Raw genomic sequence first — 20940 nt, 5'->3', positions numbered from 1 at the left:
AGTTATAAATAAAGAGTCCTCTATGAAGCCAAAATACAAATTGATTACAGAGACGAGTAAAGGTGCTGAACCGCGGGAAATATACCTTCAAAATTCTCTTCCATAAAAATAAAATTAAATGGACACCTAATTTCTAAGCAAAATGAGAAATATTTTTATGAAAGGGTAAGAAACTTAAAGACAGAAAGGAAATTTAGAGACTCATACAGTGAAAGAGAGTTTCTGTCTTCTACCCTAAGATGGAAAGAGACAAATCATTCTTATTGAATATCAAAATAGCTAAATAGCCTCTGAATAGGATGGGCAAAATCTCAACAAGATGGGAGAGCTAACATGTTATGCCTGAAAAAGTTCTTACGACAATGATCTCTATTCCTTAATGTTGTGGTGTAGCTACTATTTCTGTTGACATTATCTGTTAGTTCATCTGAATTAAGTGTCAAAGATGCCACATCAGCACTAGATTTACTGGTGGGGCTGAGAGAGTTGTCACCTCCTCACTAACCGTGCCCAATGTGACAGCTGCTTCAGGTCACACAGTGGTGATATGGCCTTGCACCAGAACAGAGCTCTTAATCACAGGTGCTGGTGATTCTGGGCCTGACACCACTTTTTCCTTTTGCAAGGGTGAATGCCACCAATCTCTAACATGATGAGTTGTGCTTCATGGGGTGAAAAGCAGCAAGTGCTGAAGATTTTCTTTTAACCAATCTGATCAACGGATGGTTTCATCTGAAGCTTAGACACTCTGCTCTGAGATTAGAGAAGCAAGCCTAGAAATTCACTTTTTTTACATTTCTTTGACTTGGATTTGAATGGCACTGGATGGTCTCTTTGAGTGTTACTGTAGCAAGAGGGCACTCTTTGAGTGGTTGAGAACCTCCTTTGTCTGATTAGGCTCAGGGGCATTGTGGGGTTTGGCATCCCACATAACCTCTTTCACAGTTTTGTTAGTAGGCTGACCAAACAGACAGCAGTTTGTCTTTCAATTTTAGAATCCTGAATGTCTTCAAGGAAATATTGCAATAAAGATTGCTCAGGAAGATGTTTCTCTGGGAGTTAAATTACCTTAAGAAGTTAACATTGGAACAGGCTGCCCAGGAAAGTGGTGGAGTCACCATCCCTGGAGGTCTTCAAAAGGCATTTAGACAATGTTCTTAGGGACATGGTTTAGTGCTAGAGTTAGGTTATGGCTGGACTTGATGATCCTGAGGGTCTCTCCCAACTGAAATGATTCTATGATTCTGTAAAGGAGATAGTGAGTGGTTAGAGGAAAATATTATAATAGAGTATATGACAAGGTGTATGACAGTCTTTCAAAGGAATTTAGTGAATGGAGAAAGGAAAGAAGGCCTGCACAAATCTGTTGACACCATCCATTCCATTAAGAGATTATGAGAACCTCTACAGTGGAGGTATAAGATCAGACAGTTTTGCTCGATGTAGTTTGGTTTATGGTACAGTATATCATCTGTATATTGCAAACATCGGATTAAGTTGGAACAGCTGATTCATTTAAAAATTTTCTTGAGCAGTTCATCAAACATATCCCAGCAACCTAGCATGCCCTCAGGTGCCTGCAGACAGTTTGTTGGCTCTCCACAGGCCTGCAGTGTGGGGAGGCCTGGGCACGTTCCTCATCAATGGGCAGTAATGCCATGGGACTGAAATGGGGCCCTTCATGTAACCCATGGCAGTGCCCACTGTCAACAATCCCCTTTTATCATTGCATCTTGTTGCGTGAGGCACAGCCGAACTTGCCAGTTGGATCACCTGCACTACATGTGTACATGTCCTGACCACTTTTCTTCGAGCAGCACTGCAAGTTCCCTCATTCTGAGAACACTGTAACAAAGTGAGCACCCAGCTGATGCTACAATGCAAGCAGCCAGAGTTGCCTTGCAAAGTGATCATGGTAGCATCTGATCCATTTGTGCTAAGTCAGGCTTTAATTCATACTTCTCTACAAGTCAACTGAGATGAGCTAAAAACTTGGTCAAGTTTTTTTAGTTGTATACAGAGACAAAAGAAAAGCATTTGAGCTGGTGATGTTCTCATTTGTCAGCTTCACAAGTAACATCAGCCACTTGATCTGCAGACTACTTATGTCACCTATTATAATGGCCCCTATTTCCCGTCTTTTTGAAATAAAACAGCAAAATAGATTGTGTTACAGCTGCCATCTTGCTAAAAATATGCCAAATTCATAGAAACACAGCTTTTAGATCATATGAAACTTTATTTTTTAGTCTATGTATTTTGCTGCTTAAATGAAATGCTGCACCTTATGTCACATTTTGATCAGCAAGCAGTTTTTCCCCCTGTTTTTTTGACCCCCCTCACAACAGAATGAATTTTCATGAATATGACTGCCCAACAAAGCATCCCATTTTTCAGATGCCTGCCTTTTGTAATTTAAATAATGCAAGCATATGAGCATAGAGATTTTGCATTAAGAGGCAAAGGCAATCTCACCAAAAGAGTTTATTCAATATATTTCCAACATCATCTATTCCAAGATATAATTAAGATTACCATGGCCCAAGACTAATTTGCTGTGGTTTCCAAAAAGTGAAGCAGATAGCAATTGTAATAGAGGACAAGAATTTTCCATATAAAATTTTTCATAGTCATATTAGATTTTTTAATGAGCATTAGTCTTGATCAGAAATGTAATAAAAGGGGAACAATACTCTAAAATATGCAGACAGATGTATTATAAAATAGCAAAGTTTATATATTTAATTTATGTACTGTGAAGTACACTTTTCTTTTGCAACATGAACATTAATATCCATGTTTTATCTCAACAGCAAAATCACAATTTAGCTGTAGCATGATCTGTCCTCTATTTTAGTCTGTGTTTTTTTGCAGGTTGATTAAAATTGCATCGTGTGATTAAATACATAGAGGCAGATATTCCACCCCTGTGACACTGCCTGTTCAGAGACTGACAGCCTGAGGTGCTGCTCATAAACCAACAAATAATTTGAAAATGAAAATAGGGATGAGTCCTTCTGGAGAGCAGGAGAGGAATCCACATCTCCCTGATCCTGAGGAAAGCACAGTTGGAGCTTTCAGCTTTTGTCTACAGGAGGAAACTCCTGCTTAAGGAGAAATTTGCACTTTGAAGATAGGTGTAATAGTGGGAAAAAATCAAAAAATCAAGTGTTGTTTGTCTCAAGGGTACCCAGTTAGAGAGGACAGATTCAAGAAGGCTTGATCAGCACAGAAGGGCAGTCAGCAAAGGAGCTAAGACAGCAGTATTGCCTTTTACACAGCACTATCGCCTTTTGCAATGCCTTATCTTCTAGAGGTATACGACTATGTGAAAAGGAATCTTTCTTTTGTCACGGTCAGAGCAAGCTCCAAGGCATCAAGGTTAACAGAGAACCTCCTTAAGCAATGACATTCACAAGCAGAAAAATCAGAACAAATATTATTTTGATTTGGAAACAATTCAGCTTATTGATTTTTTATACAAATCATTCCTTCTGGTATTTTGAGCACTCTTTTCAGATTTTAGATGCTTGGAACTGACCATGCTATGTCAGATGTCATCATCATGTTCTGCCTACTGGGGGGGAGTGGGAGCAGTGAATGAAGACGTTAAAATGCCAAAAAAAAAAAAAAAAAAGCCAAAGCAGTGGAAATTCTCAGATGCAAAGAATACACCACCATGAGCACACTAAATAGATTGATGTGACCTACTTCAACTAAAGCATGTGAATGGAACTATTTTCCCAAATTACTGTCTTCAACCCTAATAATATTGTTTGCTGGTGATAAAGGTTATTTAGTGTAATAACTATTAATTGCATTGCTCTGTTCTCTTTCCCACCTGAATTTTATCTTTCCCAGAGTAAGAGTCCTTATATATTTACAGCTTAATTTATATTGAATCTTGTGCCTGAGAATCCTTGAACCCATCAAGCTTACAGCACTTGTGTTGTCACACTGCTAGCCCCATTTTATGTGAGCTCAGGCTGAGTTTCCTGGGGCAAAAAAAAAGCACCCAGTAGAATAACTAGAAAGGGCAAGAGAAACCAGCAGCAGATTTAGAAATATGCAGAGCATCCTGTCATTTCTGTTACTCACTATTGCTGAACTCACTACCTACTGTTTATGACCTCTGAACATGTTAGCAACTGCACGGTAGTTCCTCATGTCACAGGGAGACATATGGTGACACAAAGGTCTATATAGTGCCACTCATTTTCTCTGTGCAATCTACATCTGAATTGTTACGGGGAGTGTTTGGAAGGATGTAAGCAGCACAGTTATTTCATTCTATTCTTTTGTTTAAAAAGAATAAACGCATGAGTCATCCTTTGCCTCTTTGCACTTTATTTCATTCATAAATACTGATGCTGAAGTATTAGTAAAAATGTAACACTTGGATCACTCTACCAAAATCAGTTTTCAGCAGTGTTCATTTTCTAATACCACTCAATTTTATTGCAAGCTGCAGTTTAAGATTTTAATATAAGTTCATGAGATGCGACTGTGGGATGGTAATGAGGAATACAAGTATTTCTGTACATGAGGTATTATTTCAGTCAGAGTGTGTGCTACAATGCTTTAAAGTTGCTCTTCTCTGAAGTTCTGTAATTTGGGTGCAATGTGTATTGCAGACTAATCCCCAGTACACACAAACCAATTCACCAATTTAAACCTCATTATTTCCTGTCACTTTGCTTTAAACTACAACCAGCACAGGAGACAAAGCTGTTCCCATTGTCCACTGTCATTTGCTTTATATATGGAGAATCTGAGAGTTATTTGTTGACCTTTGAAGTAGAGTGTCAAGCTCCTTTAATATTCTTTCATTTCAGATGATGAGGAATACAACTGAGAGTGCTCGGTCAATCCCATGTGACTCATGTCCTTGGTGGTTATGAGGCTAAGTGGTGCAGATGACCGCTAATGTAAGAAGGGAGCAGCAGAGTGCCTGCTCCAGCGTGTCTGTAGGGCTATCTCACCCTGTAACTGAAAGGGAGTTATTTTCTGCATCTTTTTCTGTGGCATAAAGACAGCTCAGCCTCCAATAAAGCTGCTGCTCCATTGGAGTGAACTGTAGGGCTGCCATATACTGGGATAGGAGTTGGACTCGATGATCTTGGTGGGTCCCTCCCAACTCAGGACATTCTATGATTCTATGATATGAAAAACATTACAGTGCAATATTACGACTGTTGTGTTTTAACCCAGCAGGCAGCCAAATGCCACACAGCCACTCACTCACTCCCCCTCCTGCAGTGGGATGGGGGACAGAATTGGAAAAAACACAGGACAGAAAGGAAAAATAACAATAACAGTAATAACAACAGCAATATTAATAGCAGTAGCAGTAATAACAATAATTATAGAGTATAATAAAAAGTGATGCACATTGCAATTGCTCACCACCAACCAAGCAGCAATCACCACTCCTTGGACAACTCCCCCCCAATTTATATACTGAACATGACATAATATAGTATGGAATATCCCTTTGGCCATTTTGGGTCAGCTGTCCTGACTGTGTGCTCTCCCAGATTCTTGCGCACCTCCTCACCAGCAGAGCATGGGAAACTGAAAAGTCCTGACGTAGTATAAGCACTAGTTAGCAACAACTAAAATATCAGTGTCTTATCAACATTATTCTCATACTAAATCCAAAACACAGCACTCTACCAGCTACTAGGAAAAAAAATTTACTATCCCAGCAAAAACCAGGACAAAAGACCACAGCAAACCTATGTTGGAGTTTGATCAAACTCTGTCTTGTAAGTAAGTGAATTTGAGGAAAGATAATAGGGGTTGCATTACCTCTGTTCGTACAGAAATTAGGAGTATCTGGGTATCACTCATCAGTGTAACCTAGTGTACATGAGTAAGCATCTGCCCTTAGGGCATGAGGTAGAGCTCTTCAGGATGCTAAGACATTTGAGATACGATCTGAATAAACACTTAGCACACTGACTCAATCCAACAGACCACTTAAGCAATGTTTAACTTCAGAGTCATGGCTGAATTCCTTGGAACTGCTTATAGGCTTAAAGGCGAGTGCACTCTGGCATGCTGTGCTGTATAGGGACAGGCAACATGCCACTGCATGCCAACCTGTGGAATGGAAAATAGTACAGTGCTTCAGCCCATCACAGTATTTTAAAAGAACACAACCGCTTTCAGGAAAGCTGCAGCTCTCTTCTGCCCACAGGGAACAATGTAAGAAGATGCAGATTGAGCTAAGTGCCCTGTATAAATTGCAAAGGTTCCCCCACCTCCTCATAATTTTGAATACAAAATTAATCACAGATTGAAAATTCTGATTTTTATCCCTGGACATTTGTGACAGTTTTAAAGGGGGTGAGTAGATCTTTCCAACTGTGTATAAAGTGTTGGTGGAACTAACTACTCAGCCATCTGCTGCGTAGAAACTTTTGTCCTATCACAAAGCTTGCAGGTAGAATTACACCCACATCCATGCAGGAAGGCCTGTGACTGTGACTATGAGAGTCTGCACTATGTTCTAACACCTTTGGACACAGTTCCCCTCAAAATGAGTCTAGCGATGGGAACTTTGTGCTATAGCTAATACCTGAACCTAAACTTTGGCACCAGTCTTCAAAGCGAGTTTGACATGTTGCTACTACTGAAATAAATGGAAATTGGGTACCTAAATGGTAATTAAGTGCCCATGTATCCCTGAGGATCTGCAACTTTGATCTCAAAATCTGCCAGTCCAGCTCATTACAAGCTCTGCATTTACTTTAAAAAATATACGAGGTATGAATTAAGGATAAGATTAATTAATAGTGGCATTAACTGTAGCAAAGGAAAGAGATAGATTGCACTGACAGAGAAACTAGAAAGGATAATGGATTTAATGGCATGTGTTCTAATGGAAAAAAATAACCTACTGCATGAGACTGTCATATCTGAAAAAATGTGGCTACCATTTACAGTTCATATAGGGACAAAAAGGTTTATACACTAGCAGTATATAAATCACTGAAAAGAGTAAGCTGAAATCTTTATAGTAGCAGTGATATATTTTCCCTTGTGCAAGCCCCAGCCCAATTTTGTATCTGCAGAATCTCTCTCTGCTCAAGGGTCTGACCTACCTCAAACACCCAGCACTGGGGAGGGATGCATCCTCAATAGTGACACTCAGTCTCTCTGAGCAAACACCAATTGAAGAACAAGCATGAAACCTGTCCTCATTTAGCCTAGGAGATGCAATGGTTATCATTTAAGGTATGCTCCAGGCAGGGTAAGGAAACAGCCCCTAAATCAAGAATGAGAATTTGACCAGTGGGCAGTGAGCCAGAAAGTTAAACATTCCTAGTCCAGACATCTCCACATGGGAATTTGCATGCATGCTATCCACTGAGCTAGCAACTAAATGGCAGAACAGCATGTTGCCCTCTTCTTCATCCATTTTCTTGAGCAGGCCGTGGAGCTCCATGATGAAACATGATCAAGTTCAAAGTTATTGTGGCTAAGATGCTTCTGGCTGAATATACAAACAAAAATTTAGGACCTTTTTATGGGACCTTGATGTTAGGCAGAGAAGAGTTTTGAGGATGTCAGCTAGGACCTCAGCCCCTCCCTAGTCCTATCTATATTCACTGATGCAGGATGACACTGTGGCCTCCGAGCTGCCTCTGGGCTCTCACTGGCATGCCAGCCATCATGCTGCAAGAATTATACCTGTGTCAGTACAACATTAAACTCAAAGATATAATGTATCGAGATGGCTAAACTGTCTTCAGACCCAAGCTAGTGTTTCCAGGTATGTCTGTGCTAATTTGTCATTCTTCACCTATGCTACACTGTGCAGGGTAGGCCTATATTTCTCTTGGATCCCTTTGTAGACTCAGTTTTGTTTTCTTCAGAGGATTCTGTGTCACTTCTCTGAGTTTGACTTCTTAATTGATCCAGATGACTACATCTACAGACGCAGATGTGGCAGAAGAAGCAAGCGAATTTTAAAATTAAATATAATTGAATATGATAACTGTTACACAAATTGATAATCAAGACGATACAGAAGACAGATGGCGTACCTGGAAATGGGGTGGGAAAATCTGTGAGACTTCAGGGAGGATGGGGTTTCATACTAAATGCTTCGAAATAGGAAGCAGGTGCCTAAGTCTGGTGTCTACACGTGGTCCCAGCTTGCTGTTAACATCCCAATTTGCAGTTGTTCTGCCAGTTCAAAAGTTGTGGGGGGAAAAAGGATAGGAAAAAAAAAAGAAAGGAAGCCTTTGCAATGATATTGAAATGAATGATTTCAGTTTCATGTTCCCATGGCATTCATTTTAAGAGCCTGGATAGTGAAGTGGCTAAGGAACCAAGTGCTGATACACAGGCCAGGTCTCCAGGTATGATTGCTAAAGGCATGGTCCAATTTGGGGAAGGAGGCAATACACAGGAAGAGGAACTCTTACCTAAGCCCTCCCCTCATCCTGGGGCTGCTGTGTGCAGGGCCAGCCCTCAGACACAGGTCAGAGCAGCCCTGAGGCTACCTTCTGAAGTAGGCAGATCTCTCTGCAAGCTCAAGATTGCTCCCAAAAGAATGTTGTCAATTGCTGTGCTCAATTTGGTTTTAAATGATTCATGTACTAATTGAGCTACTACTTACCAGCTAAAATATCATTTGACCTCCATGTTAGGGAACATAGTCTTGTTCCAGTATCCTGACAACAGTCACTGTGCAGTTGACCACCACCACCAAAAAATAAACAAGTGGCTGCAGAAAATTCTGCTGATTGAATTTGCTGTGTGAGAGTCATCAGGTAAATACAGTCCTGCAGCTGATTTTTTCAAGTAACAAAACTATGAAATGCTTTAGGGCACTAACGCAAATGGGAACAAATCAGGACCTAGGACAAACTGGGAAAAATAGTCCTCAGTGAATTACTTGTTCAAATGCCCTAGCTCATGCTAGTAACAGAAAAAAATAGCAGACAACCGTATATGGTCTTCTTCATAATTATTTACTAAATCCATAATACTTGAAAGCTGAGGTAACAAAGGAAAAGGAAGCTGATTTAAAGGGTTCCTGCCAGAATCACTCAGGCAAATATTCAGTCGACTGGTGGGTCTTTGTTTCCAGTAAGTATATACTGACTGAAAGAATCTTTTCTTTCCTTTTGGTGTTTTTCTTTCCTTTTTTTTTTCTTTTTTCTCTCCTTTAGTACTTAATGCATCTTTAAGCACTACTTTATATTCGAGCACTGCATCTTTACAAGCATTCCTCTGTGCCACAAAATGTTTGGCACAGATCCTTTTCAATAACTGATCCTTTTACCAATAACTGACTGACTCTAATCTCCTAAGCCTTGCAGGCTTGGCTAGCTTCTCTATGCCTGGGAAGTATTTTTATTTCCAGCCAGATCTTCAAGGGCCAGTGCAATAGAGCTAGATGTGTGTGATACTGCATTCGGCTTCATGCATTCTGCAAGCTTCAATGTGAGCTCCAGTGTGAGCCTGCGCTCCCGGTCCTGGCCCTCCATCTCCCAATGGAAAAGCCCATCTGACCCTCCAGGGTTCATGGGAACTGGACATTCCTTGGGGAACAGCATAGGCCACAGATCACTCATGCCTCCTCTGGAGATCAGAGAATCATCTGGCCATAAATGCAAACATTAGTCTATGTGTGTTGCTTAGAGAGGTGATCAAGGCAAATAAGAATTACAGAAACTGGAAGTTAGACACATTGAGGCCAATCAGCTTAAGATACTGACATGTAGATACTTTAACCAAGAGAATCTGTTTTTCTTTCTGTTAGGTATTACACAACTGAAAAAGAGGCAATGTATGTCTCCTGAATAAACTGTATAAAATGATATTGAGACTTACAGGTATATTAATCTTATCAGGCACAGTGGAGAAAAAAAATCACAGAAATTAAATTCACAGTTTTGAACCAGTTCAATGATCCCTGCATTTTATTATAACCCACATGACTTTCATAAAAGAATATCACATCCTGAAGAACTGACTCAGTAGAACACCCACCTAATTGTGTGTTTCAAAAAGATTTAAACCTGGGATTAAGTGATCTGACGACTCAGAGCTTATACACTACAGTTCTCCTGAGCATACTAACAAAATAGTAGAAAAGGAAAGGAGAAATACATTTTGTCTTCCAAAAAAACTTTTTAGTCTATTAAATAACTCAAAAGTCATAAGGGTGAAGTTAATAAACAGTCTTTCAGTAAGAGACTAAAAAAAGAAATAGGAATGAACAAATGAATTTCAGTAAAGTTAAAAGGACAAGTAAGAAAACACTGGTCATGTTTCTTGGTGATGTGAAAATGGGAGCACAGGAAAGAAAGAAAACTGTGATTATTATCTTTGGAACCTATGGTAGCAAAACTAAAAAAAGTTTTCCTGGAAGAAAAAGAGGAACTATCCATGAGAGTAGGATATTTTTTCTGTAAACTTATTTGCAGTTCCATCTGTGATGGCCACTTCTCATCTCCAGGGCTCAGCATGCTCCTCAGTCACCTGCTTTGCTGGCCGCAGCAATGGGGAGTCCCACGGCTGGGAGGGGTGTGTTCTGGCAGTGCCATGGTCAAGGGGCATTAGACCTTGCACATTCTGCCTTACTTTAAATGCTGTTTAATATATTCCTAAAATTTGCATACAATTGCAATAATTAGGGAAGTCCAGGACCTGCAGGATGCATACAGCCTCTGCTTCCAGTATTTTGTCTCTGACTTTGCTCATAAGATCAGTGTCACCTTTGACAGTCCCTATTCTTCACAGTATCTTTCTGATGAAAGATAGAATAGAAATTTTTAATTTTGTTGCTTTTGACCTTTGACTTACCAATGAAAAGATGTCAGATGGATATTAATAACCTACTTTTTTAGGTTCCAACCCAAATGTTTCATAAGAACTCCACAAGCCCAAGATTTGTATAGGAGATGAATGAGAAATTGAGATGCCATATTTCTAACACATAACCCTCATACACATCAGCAAACAAAATAATCCACAGCTCCAATTCATTTTAGTGGGACAAAAGCAATCTAAAAGAAAAATAAAAGTAACTTCATATTACTAGAAAGAATTGAACTCTGATGTATATTGATGTTCAGACCCTTCAGTATAGTATTTTTTGATAGAAAAGGTTCTGTTGCAACATTTTTAGACATTTATTTATGTTAAATGTGCATATTTGTGAGTTTACTTAAATAAACTATGCATCTTATGGTGCATAGACATATGAATTATATTTGTATATATTTTTATATTACATTGATCAACTATCATATGCACATAGCCAATGCAACTCTTTGGTTCTCTGTCAGTTATACAACGAACATGAAATTATTTCAACTGTTTCAGCAGCTTTAGGAAGAAACTGGTCCCTGCATGGACGAATATAATTTTATATCTTATGCATAGTTTTAGATTAGATACTAGGAAGAATATGTGAGGGTGGTCTGACACTGGAACAGGTTTCCCCACAGTAGTTGTGGACCTCTGGAAGTGTTCGAGGCCAGGTTTGATGGGGCTTTGAGCAACCTGATCTAGGGAAAGGTGTCCTAGATGGTCTATAAGGTCCCTTTCAACCCCAACCATTCTATGATTCTGTGATTCTATACCCAAAGTTAGATATCCAGAATAAGACAGGTCTGTATTCTTTCTTCCATGGAAACTCCAACTTACTGTACCAACTGAAGACACTCTTTTTTTCCTCTCATAATTGTAAAAGTCTAGCAGATTATAAATTACCACCCTAATTTAAACACTGAACTAGACTCAAATTTGTTAAGATGATCCTAAAGGAACTAAGGAGGTAATATACAGAAAGCTATTTCTGGTCTAGTCATTTTGCAATAAGAGATCTTCCCTTTCTATAACACTGTTCATCATAGACATAGATATAAAACAATCCTCTTGGTATTCAGGGGGGCATATTAAAATGCAAGAAGTCCTCTATTCCTTGCTAGATCTTGCGCACTATAAATACAATAGTCACAGAATCTGTAATGATCTAAGTGACCATATTACACTGCACTTGTGCACCTGAATAATAGCTATAAAGAGCATTAAAATGGTAGCCACAAATCTGAGAAGTGCTTTTTTCTGTATCTAGCTTCACAGATAATTTCCACAACTTAAGCTTTGGGGACGAATCTGAACATTTCAGGAACAAAGAGAAATGGGAAGATTTGACATCTTACTGAAGAAAAAGCTGATACAGAAACAGCAAGATTAAAAAGTGGCCTTCTGTGTAAGAAGAACAGTTGTACAAGATCACAACATCCTGGATATAAGATACTGGGAATCTCTTTAGACTGTTTCACCACTTCTTAAAACAACCATGTAACACTTTAAGAACAGTATGTGAAGCAACCTTGCAGCTCATCAGAGCTACTTCTGGACCACTGGAAGGGATGAGGTTCTGTTTCGGTGGGGCTCCAAGGACTGATCAGACAACCAAGGAGACTCATGACTATGCAGAGAACAGTGTCTTGCAGTGAGCCAACCTGTCAGGAAAAGAAAAAAAAAATCTGATAATTGCATACCCATTTGATATTCTCTCTTACTTTCTCCAATCCCTACACTATGAAGGGAAAAAGCACTTTAGAAACAGGCAAAGAAGTATGGAACTTTTCCTTTTTAAGTCTGAAATTTCCTCTGGAACTGGACTCCATTGTTTACCATCAAATTTCATGACATCAGGCTACTCCTTTTTATGTATAATATATATTCATAATCTCTGTGCAGTTCCTCTTCTAAAACTACTACTTCTAATCTCTTAGTCATCTACCCAACTCCTAGAACTCTGGGCCTGCTCTTGGCATTCACATTGGAAAGCCACTGATATACAACTGGTCTTAACTGGAATATAATAGTTTCGTGAAGGCTCAGTGTCAAGGTTTAAGGCAAGGCAGCAATAAACCATGGTAGACACTCCCTGTTACCCCCCTATCTCCTGCCACCCCTTTCCTCTAGATCAGAAAGAGGATGGGAAAGATAAGAGGGAAGGAAGAGAGGCTTAGACTTCAAGTCGCAAAGTTTTAAACGGTTTTACTAATGCTACTAATAAATAATATACAAAATATACAAAACCAATCTTGAATGCTCAATGTGGAGCTGGTATCACTCCAGCAGCAGAGCTGGGTGTGCGGAGCTGGCGGCTCCAGCAGGTGCAGCTCAGGCCCCTGGAAGTCATGGCGGGACTACACAGCAAACCGGAACCTGGTTGCAGGGCCTGAGACCTGTAGATCGCAGACAGAGCAGGTCCTCTCTAGATGCCAGCCATGGTCAAAGAGAGCGTGACCCTCGTGATCACCCTCTTATATAGGGGGTATGACAATTATGGGATGGAATGCTCAATTGGTCAATTTAAGTCACCTGTTCCAATCACCCATCCTTGAACAAGCCCCTCTCACAGGGGAACATGGGAAAACTTAAAGAGAACTGGTCTTGTTTTTAACAAAATCAGGACACTCAGAGAAATCTGAATGATTGTCTTACCTTTACTTGCAAAAGCAGTCAGAGTCACACAAATAGGGCCATTGTATGGTAATTTTTTTTCTCCACTTCTGTATATCAAAAAGGTTTCCTATCAACTTTGGTAACTTTAATGAAAAGTAGTTGGTTTTATTAATTTTATTTTAAAATTATTATTAGTTTTTATTCCTTTTTTGTATTATTTAAATAAGAGCAGTAGAAGAAATGTTTCAAGCTGTCCTAGTTCTGGAGAACTTTCCTTACAGATGGATAAATATACTCACATTCAAGTGTGGTTAGTGTTTTTCCATGAGTTAATGCTTTTAATTGGGCTTATCTATCTGTAAAATGTGATTAATTTTAAATTAAAGAATGACCGAAACAGCATTTGAGACTAAACTGAAATGTTTTATAAAATATGTATATTGATTTTAACCAAATGCAAGCTTTTTAGATAAAAAGACTCTTTGATCCATATTCAGTACACCAAAAACTAACTTTCCTGACTTTGATCATACAAAGACATAGAGAAGATCTTGTCAGAGATGAAGTACAGACGTGAAAAGAGGTGAAAATGAATGAAATGACATAACACTGGTTGAGCTTTGTTGTCCTTGTTGTACTATACTAGAACAAGCACTTCTTGCTAATAGGATGGAACAGCTCAACAATTTTCAGGCACAAAGACTACTTGAGGGAAAATTCAATAAGTAAGTTAAGAATACCAAACTGTAATCAGGCCTTGGGGAAGAAGAAGTATTGAAACACAACTTTTTTTGACAGTTTTGAGTGTAGCTCTGGTGGTCTGTTTCAAAAACTGTCAAAACGATGATAAGTAGTCTTAGGAGTCTAGCTTGACTCTTAAACCAAATAATCTGGCTGACTTCTTGGTATTATTGCCGTTAGTAATTTTAAAAGTCTGCTTTTTTGAAAGAGACAAAATGTTAGAAAAATGACTGTGCTAGATGTAATTACTTTTCATGACATCCTCATCAAAATCAATAGAATTGACTAATTAAGACATCTAAGCTGAAATCAATGGGATCTGACAGCTAACACCTCTCTGTAGCAATAAGCCAGCATAAACAATTTTGCATCTATACTGATGTGAAAATTAGACAATCCTATTTCTATCACTATTCAGCAATTAGCATTTTCCCTAGCAACAAAGCCATTCCATACCTAGTACAGTCTCCACCTTCTAAAATAAAAGCTGAGGAAACTGGTATACTTTCTGTCTTGTAGTGCACATTTGCAGTTTGTTACAGAAGAGCTTTGATAAACCTGACGTTTGGGCTCTATTTCATAAGATGCCAGTGAACTATAACAGGCAATGAAAATGTATGTTATAGCCAAGAGCATCAAATGCACAGCCAGCAGCCCAGACTGAGGAAAAAATCTCACAACCCACAGCTGTGTTTTATTTTATTCTTTCATTAATGAGGCTTTAATGGGAAAGCCCATGGGTGGATAGTTTCCTACCAGTTCTTCCACTGAGGGTTTGCTCTGTCTTTCGGCAAGATCTCAGCCTTCCCCCACTGAATTTCTGGAGATCTATGCAAAGTCCATGCTACATTACTCCTCAGTGCTCAATAGAGCAGGTTCATGAAAATCATGCCACCTTGAGGCTTTCTTGAGTTGGAAAGGGGAGAGAGACAAGAAAATAATCAAAATACAAGTTGTGTTATCCAACAGACATGCAAGCCTGAGGATTGTTTTTCTGCTAGTTATATCCTGTGTCTTGTTGGAGTTTTTGTTCCTTGTGAATTTCTAGGAAGAAGTAATAGTCATCAACATTTTCCATCTTTAGTTTGCCGTGAGGCTGTGACTTCCTCAAACCATGCTGATGAGCCTTCATTAAACTGAGAATAATGCTTTTGACATTACACATAAGTGATCTTGAAGACAGATCAGGAAATTCAAGGAGGGCAGAACACATTAGGAACGTCTTTTGAATTATATTGTTGTCCCTAGAATTGACTTCATAGCTGTTCATTTCCTGGTATTTTTTTTCTTCCAATTACTGCTGGATTTTTGCAGAGTTTATTTTGCTGTTTAATTAATGGTCAAATAAGTATTATTGGTTTTAATACAGTTGTTGGTAGCAGACTAGAATGATGTCTTCCCACTATTAAACATCACAGTAAACAGCCTTTTGAAGACATGTTAACTGCTCAGTGTGGACCATATGTATAGTTTCTCTTTCAGGTAGATGCACATTTATTTGGAGGTACAGTATGAATTTAAGCATGCCTACATGAGACCTATGTACTTTATGTTCATGAATTTTCAAGAGAAAACTCAGAATTTTTTAAGAATCCAAAGTAACAGCATATCCTGTCCCAATTACAAAGTACAAGCCAATACAAAATGTATTATAAATCACAGTCTCTCATAACAAGTTCTGTCTTTGTAATTACTGAGCCAAAGTGCTTCCATAATTTCTTGTCCTCCAAAGGATTTTTCAGATGCCTGGACATCAACAAAAGAGAGATTATATTATCCCTATTTGAAAATAACTGAATTTCAGATACCCTAAGCAAGCAGTAAATCTTAATATTGAGCATATTCAAAATTTACTGTAGGCACAACTTTCCTTCCAAGAAATTTCTTCAGAACTGCATGCAATACTTGGTTTGAGAAGAATTAAGCACGAGGTTAAATTTGAGCATGTGTGGAATGATTTATCATAAACTAGGCTGCAAGAACATCCTTGACAGCAGGGTTTTTTTCTTATTTATGTAATGTCTGCCCCAGCTTTGTTCAAGTCAATGGAGTTTTTCTATTAGATAAGGCCCCAGAGAATTTAATCACCTCTGCCGATCTCACCTGCAGTAACATGGCTTGGAATAAGAGGATGGCAATCAAGTAGAAAGTTCCTGCCCAATTAGGAATCCACGCTGAACCTGATTCAATGGCCTCTGAATTTTCTCTAGAAGTACCACTGCTAAAACATCGACTTCAAAATGTTGTTCAATTACAGTGTTTTCTTCAAAACTATGGCTACAAAGATCAGATTACCTAGGAAATGTGAAAAGATGGTAGAATACCAAAGTTTTGAAGTGGCATGAGACAAATTGCATTGTGATCAGTCAAAGGAAATGCCACAACATGCTCCCCCTTTCTCCATTTTGATAAGAGAATGTCTCACACATAAGCTGTGGACTCAGGAGTGATGGGTTCAGTTTCTCCATTTTTTTTCCTTGTGGGATTTTCGGCAAGTCTCTTGGCCCAGGTAGTTCTTAGGTTCCTCAAAACAGGTTTTAATTAGTTCTTTGGTACAACTGGCAGTATCATTGTCTAAGGCTATGTGAGAGAATATAGACAGAACTGCATAAGAGCTAAAACTCCCAGAACAGACACATAGCTTAGAATGAGAGATAATAAAGTTTGCATTGGAAATAGGTATTTCTTGAACAATATTATTGACTTGTGCATCCAACAAAAAAGTGATTAAGTGTTAAAATCACTTCCCTTGGGTCTGGGGAAAACTGGGTTCAGATCCTTGTTCTGCTTTTTTTCATGGCAGTGAGCTAGCACAAGACTTTCTGTGTGATAGATGAAAATTGCTGCATTAAAGGGACACTCCTTTTTTCCTTACTAAATCATTTATAAAGGACAGAGTAACTCCAATAAGATAAATTTACACTTCACTAGAAAGCCAAGTATTTTATGATTATGGTACTCACACGGAAACTGGCAGAGCTATGCCAAAAATTCTTGTTTAAGCTCCAGCAGAGGCAGAACCTGAATGCAGATCTCATACCTCTGTGTGACTGCTTTAGATTCAGTTTACTTTATGCTCTTTCTATAATTTGCTTTCCAAAAGGGCAAACCAGGTTTAGGTTCATGAGTCTCATGGAGGGTTAACGACTGAGGAGTCCACTAGGTGATGGCTTGACTTTTGCAGTACCACATCTTGTTACTTTTAAGGGGCCAGCCTTTTAAGGTTCTCCTTGTCTCTTTCCTTGTCCACAAAAATGGAATATTGGTGCTTCTCACATTCTATGAGTACAATTTCAAAATTGCAAAACACTGTTAATAGAACCATGTAATTTCTGGCATGGATATCTCATAACACAATAATGCATCAAGATAGTGAGCCAGTGATTCACAGAGGCTGAAATTAGAAACTTTATAAGAAGTTGTAACATCTTGGTTACAGAATGCACTAGGCATTTCTTTTCTAGGGGATCCAAGTGTTCAACATAAGATGAGCCATAACAGAGGTGCTACAGAAAAGTAATTTCCGTTTCTGGAGGCAGAAAGGATTTCTGTAACAATTAAGCCTATAACATTTGAGTTTTTTAATGGTAAGGTTATTGCTAATCTCTTCTTCCATCTCTGTGAAATCAAGGAAGGAGCTTCATACTTTAAATATAGTATAAATACTACAAATAAGGTAAAAAAATTACATCAACATTACCATAAACTATTTTCATCATTCAGTCGAAAGAGTCTATATGCAAAGCATTACATAGATTAAATAACAAGGTGCAGGTGCCCTGGTTTAAGCCTGCAGAGCTCTGTGATACTTCTCAGAATACCTTCCATTTTAAGTGTATTATATTCATTATTCCTTTCCTTACTCTCCTTTCTTCTTCCATTCAAATTCATTTTGCAGCTTCCTCTTCATCACATAAGCTTTTATTTTCAAAATAAGCCATTTGTGCAGTATCTTTTCAAATGCCTTTGGAAAATTTAAATATATAATGCTGCTACATTCCCTTTATCTGTCATGCTAGCAGTATCTTCAAAAAGTCTAGTGTATTTGTAAAGCAAGAGCAGCTCTCCTAGCATTCCTACTGCATCTTGTTAACTAATTCCCTTGTCACCACCTCACTTTCACTTTCTTCTGTCACAAATTAATCCATCAACAATCTTGTAATTCGAATGATCTGGTTTCCTTCTTTTTCCATGAAGTGACATTAACTCGTATTTGAGTTGTAAGAAGGCTGCATAGTTCTCACTGAACAAAATATAATCAAATCTTACTTCTTTTAAATGCTATTTGAGAGCTTTGCTAGTTACCATGCAATGCTGTCAAGGGTATTTAAGAACCTAGACAGAGGTAAAATGCAGATTGGTTAAGATGTGGGATCCAGACCCTGCTGGAGCCAGTGTAAGGTTTCCCATTAACTTTACTGCCATGGCACCAGCACATCCTTCTTTGCTGGGAGAAAACAACTTGATTTTCGTGTGTCCTGGGGAGGTGAAAGTAGAGCTCCTTGACCATCCTGTTAAACTGAGGGATGGTATTATCCCATAAAAATCCATCAGAAATAAAGCCTCCCCAACACAACAGAACTACATGTGGATTGCTGATGGAAAGAATACATGAGGGATTGTGAAGTCACCTGTAATTAGGCTTTTAGGTTTTCTGGACTGCTGCAACCTGGAATGTGCTACTAGCAAGGCAGAACCAGTTCAAGTACAAATTAAAGCCATAGACAGATGCTACTTACTTGTTTCAAATAGGAAACAAAGGAGTGCGGAATCAATAACGCAAGAAAGTATAGTTTTAACAGGCAATCCCATTTTCTGGCTGACTAGAGCCACTTGACCTTTGTCCTTGCTTTTTACAGTGTGTCCAAAATAAACGGAAGTTTTCTGCAATGCACACCTTGCTAGGGGCTCTTGCAGATAGAGGTAGGAGACTGGTTCCCTGTTGTGTTGAACTTCATCTAGCTGTTTATACCAGTGCAAAATAATTGCAGATATTTTCCATCTCGACAGCACTTCATATACCACTTGCTTTTTATGGTGAAGCACATTTGAAAATAAGAGGTAAAAAACAACTGAGAATAAAGCCATAGGTATTAGCCTAAATCAATAATTTAATACATTTTCAACAAAACTTCCGAACAACATTGAAGACCTTTAATTTCTTTAAACTTTTTGAAATTGGCAACTCCAAAGTCATGAGTTTCACATAAAAATTACATCTTAAAACTTTGTGGAAGACCTCAACTACATCCTTTAGAAAGGAGGAGATTTATAGTAAGCAAAAAATTACTATCGTGATCTCACATGAGACTGGTGAATCTCACTCAGTACAGCATCCTTTATCATCTTTTATACCGTAAAGCATCCTCTGTCATCTTTTATAAGGTAACATGGAAGATTCATTAGTGTGGAAATTTTATGCACTATAGGCTTTTTTTAAAGTGCATACCCTCCCCCTGCCAATATGACCAATACACTTCTTTTTTTTTTTTTTTTTTTTTAATATGCTGTTTGGGGAGTAATCTGCACACTGTTCCTTACTTAGGCCAAAATTCATTTTATGGAGAACTGTTTTGTTTCTGAATCTCTTCAACATTTAGATTTACAACACTTTTTTTTTTTTTTTTGGTCTTGTTTTTACACCTTTCTGCTAACACTTGGAAATAGCTGGAAAACTTTTACAGCCTAAATAATTTCACTTTAGGAAGAAGCTACACTCAAGTAATTTCAGCCCACAAAATAGGTATGTCAGGAAGTTATGAAGGTCTGAATTTGATATGATGAACATGAAAAGGGTTGTAACTGATGCTGTATTGTAATGGAGTCTGTACCAGCAGTCTCCCATGCTGAGAAGGAAGACTCATGTTTTATACATCTGATTCATACGATGGCAGGAAAGACACCGTCTGGAAGACAGAGATGTGTTACAGTCATGCAGCTGAGCGTGGGGGATGCACAGGAATTTCTCTTGGAGAAAAGAATGGTGTCTGGAGCTGAGAGTTAAAAGATACAGAGCTAAGTTGTATTTCATAGGCAGAACTCTCATGTTTTCACTGCTTTGGCTGTAGAGACCATGCTACGTGACAGCCAGTGTTACAGGACACAGGAGGAAAGGGTGAGGACCCTCAGCTGCAGACAGGGATTGTGCAAAACCTCACAGCTGGTGAGGGGCAGCCCTTCACCCACCAGCACCAAGGGCACTGTGCCTCCTCACCCAGGAACTGCTGTGCTACCCTTCTTTCTGCCTTATGGCAGCAAAACCTCCTATGAGCTTCATATTTGGAGACAGGGACTTGGCTGGTCACTAGAGAGAGGGCTCAAAGATAGTCTGCTGTTAAGGAGGCTCCTACAGCAGCTTTTGCTCTCTGACACTCAGTCCCCATGGGACCACATGCAAATTCTGCTTTCTGTAGGCCTCAGTTTCCCCATTTGCAAACCAAGAACATCTAGTGTGTGCCATTTCCACGGCCTCGAAAGATCCTTGATTACAAGCAACAGTTGAGTGTAGATGTCTACTAAATATCAGCATTGTTAGAAGCAGGTTATAAAAACTGTGTGGACCAACTGCAGAAATGTGTTTGGGCACAGGCAGAGATTTTCAGAGGCAGAACAGGCACAGAGAGAGCAGTCACGCACAGTGGGACCCAACTGTTCATTATTATTTTTTGTGTTATTTTTCTGCTTTTATAGCTTTGTTTTTTATTTCAAGCACTAGCCATTGGATGCAAGCCCCATTATAGGCCCTGC

Source organism: Patagioenas fasciata, chromosome 2 (genome assembly GCF_037038585.1).
Source record: "Patagioenas fasciata isolate bPatFas1 chromosome 2, bPatFas1.hap1, whole genome shotgun sequence".
Lineage (NCBI taxonomy): Eukaryota > Metazoa > Chordata > Aves > Columbiformes > Columbidae > Patagioenas > Patagioenas fasciata.
This window is presented reverse-complemented; position numbering follows the sequence as displayed.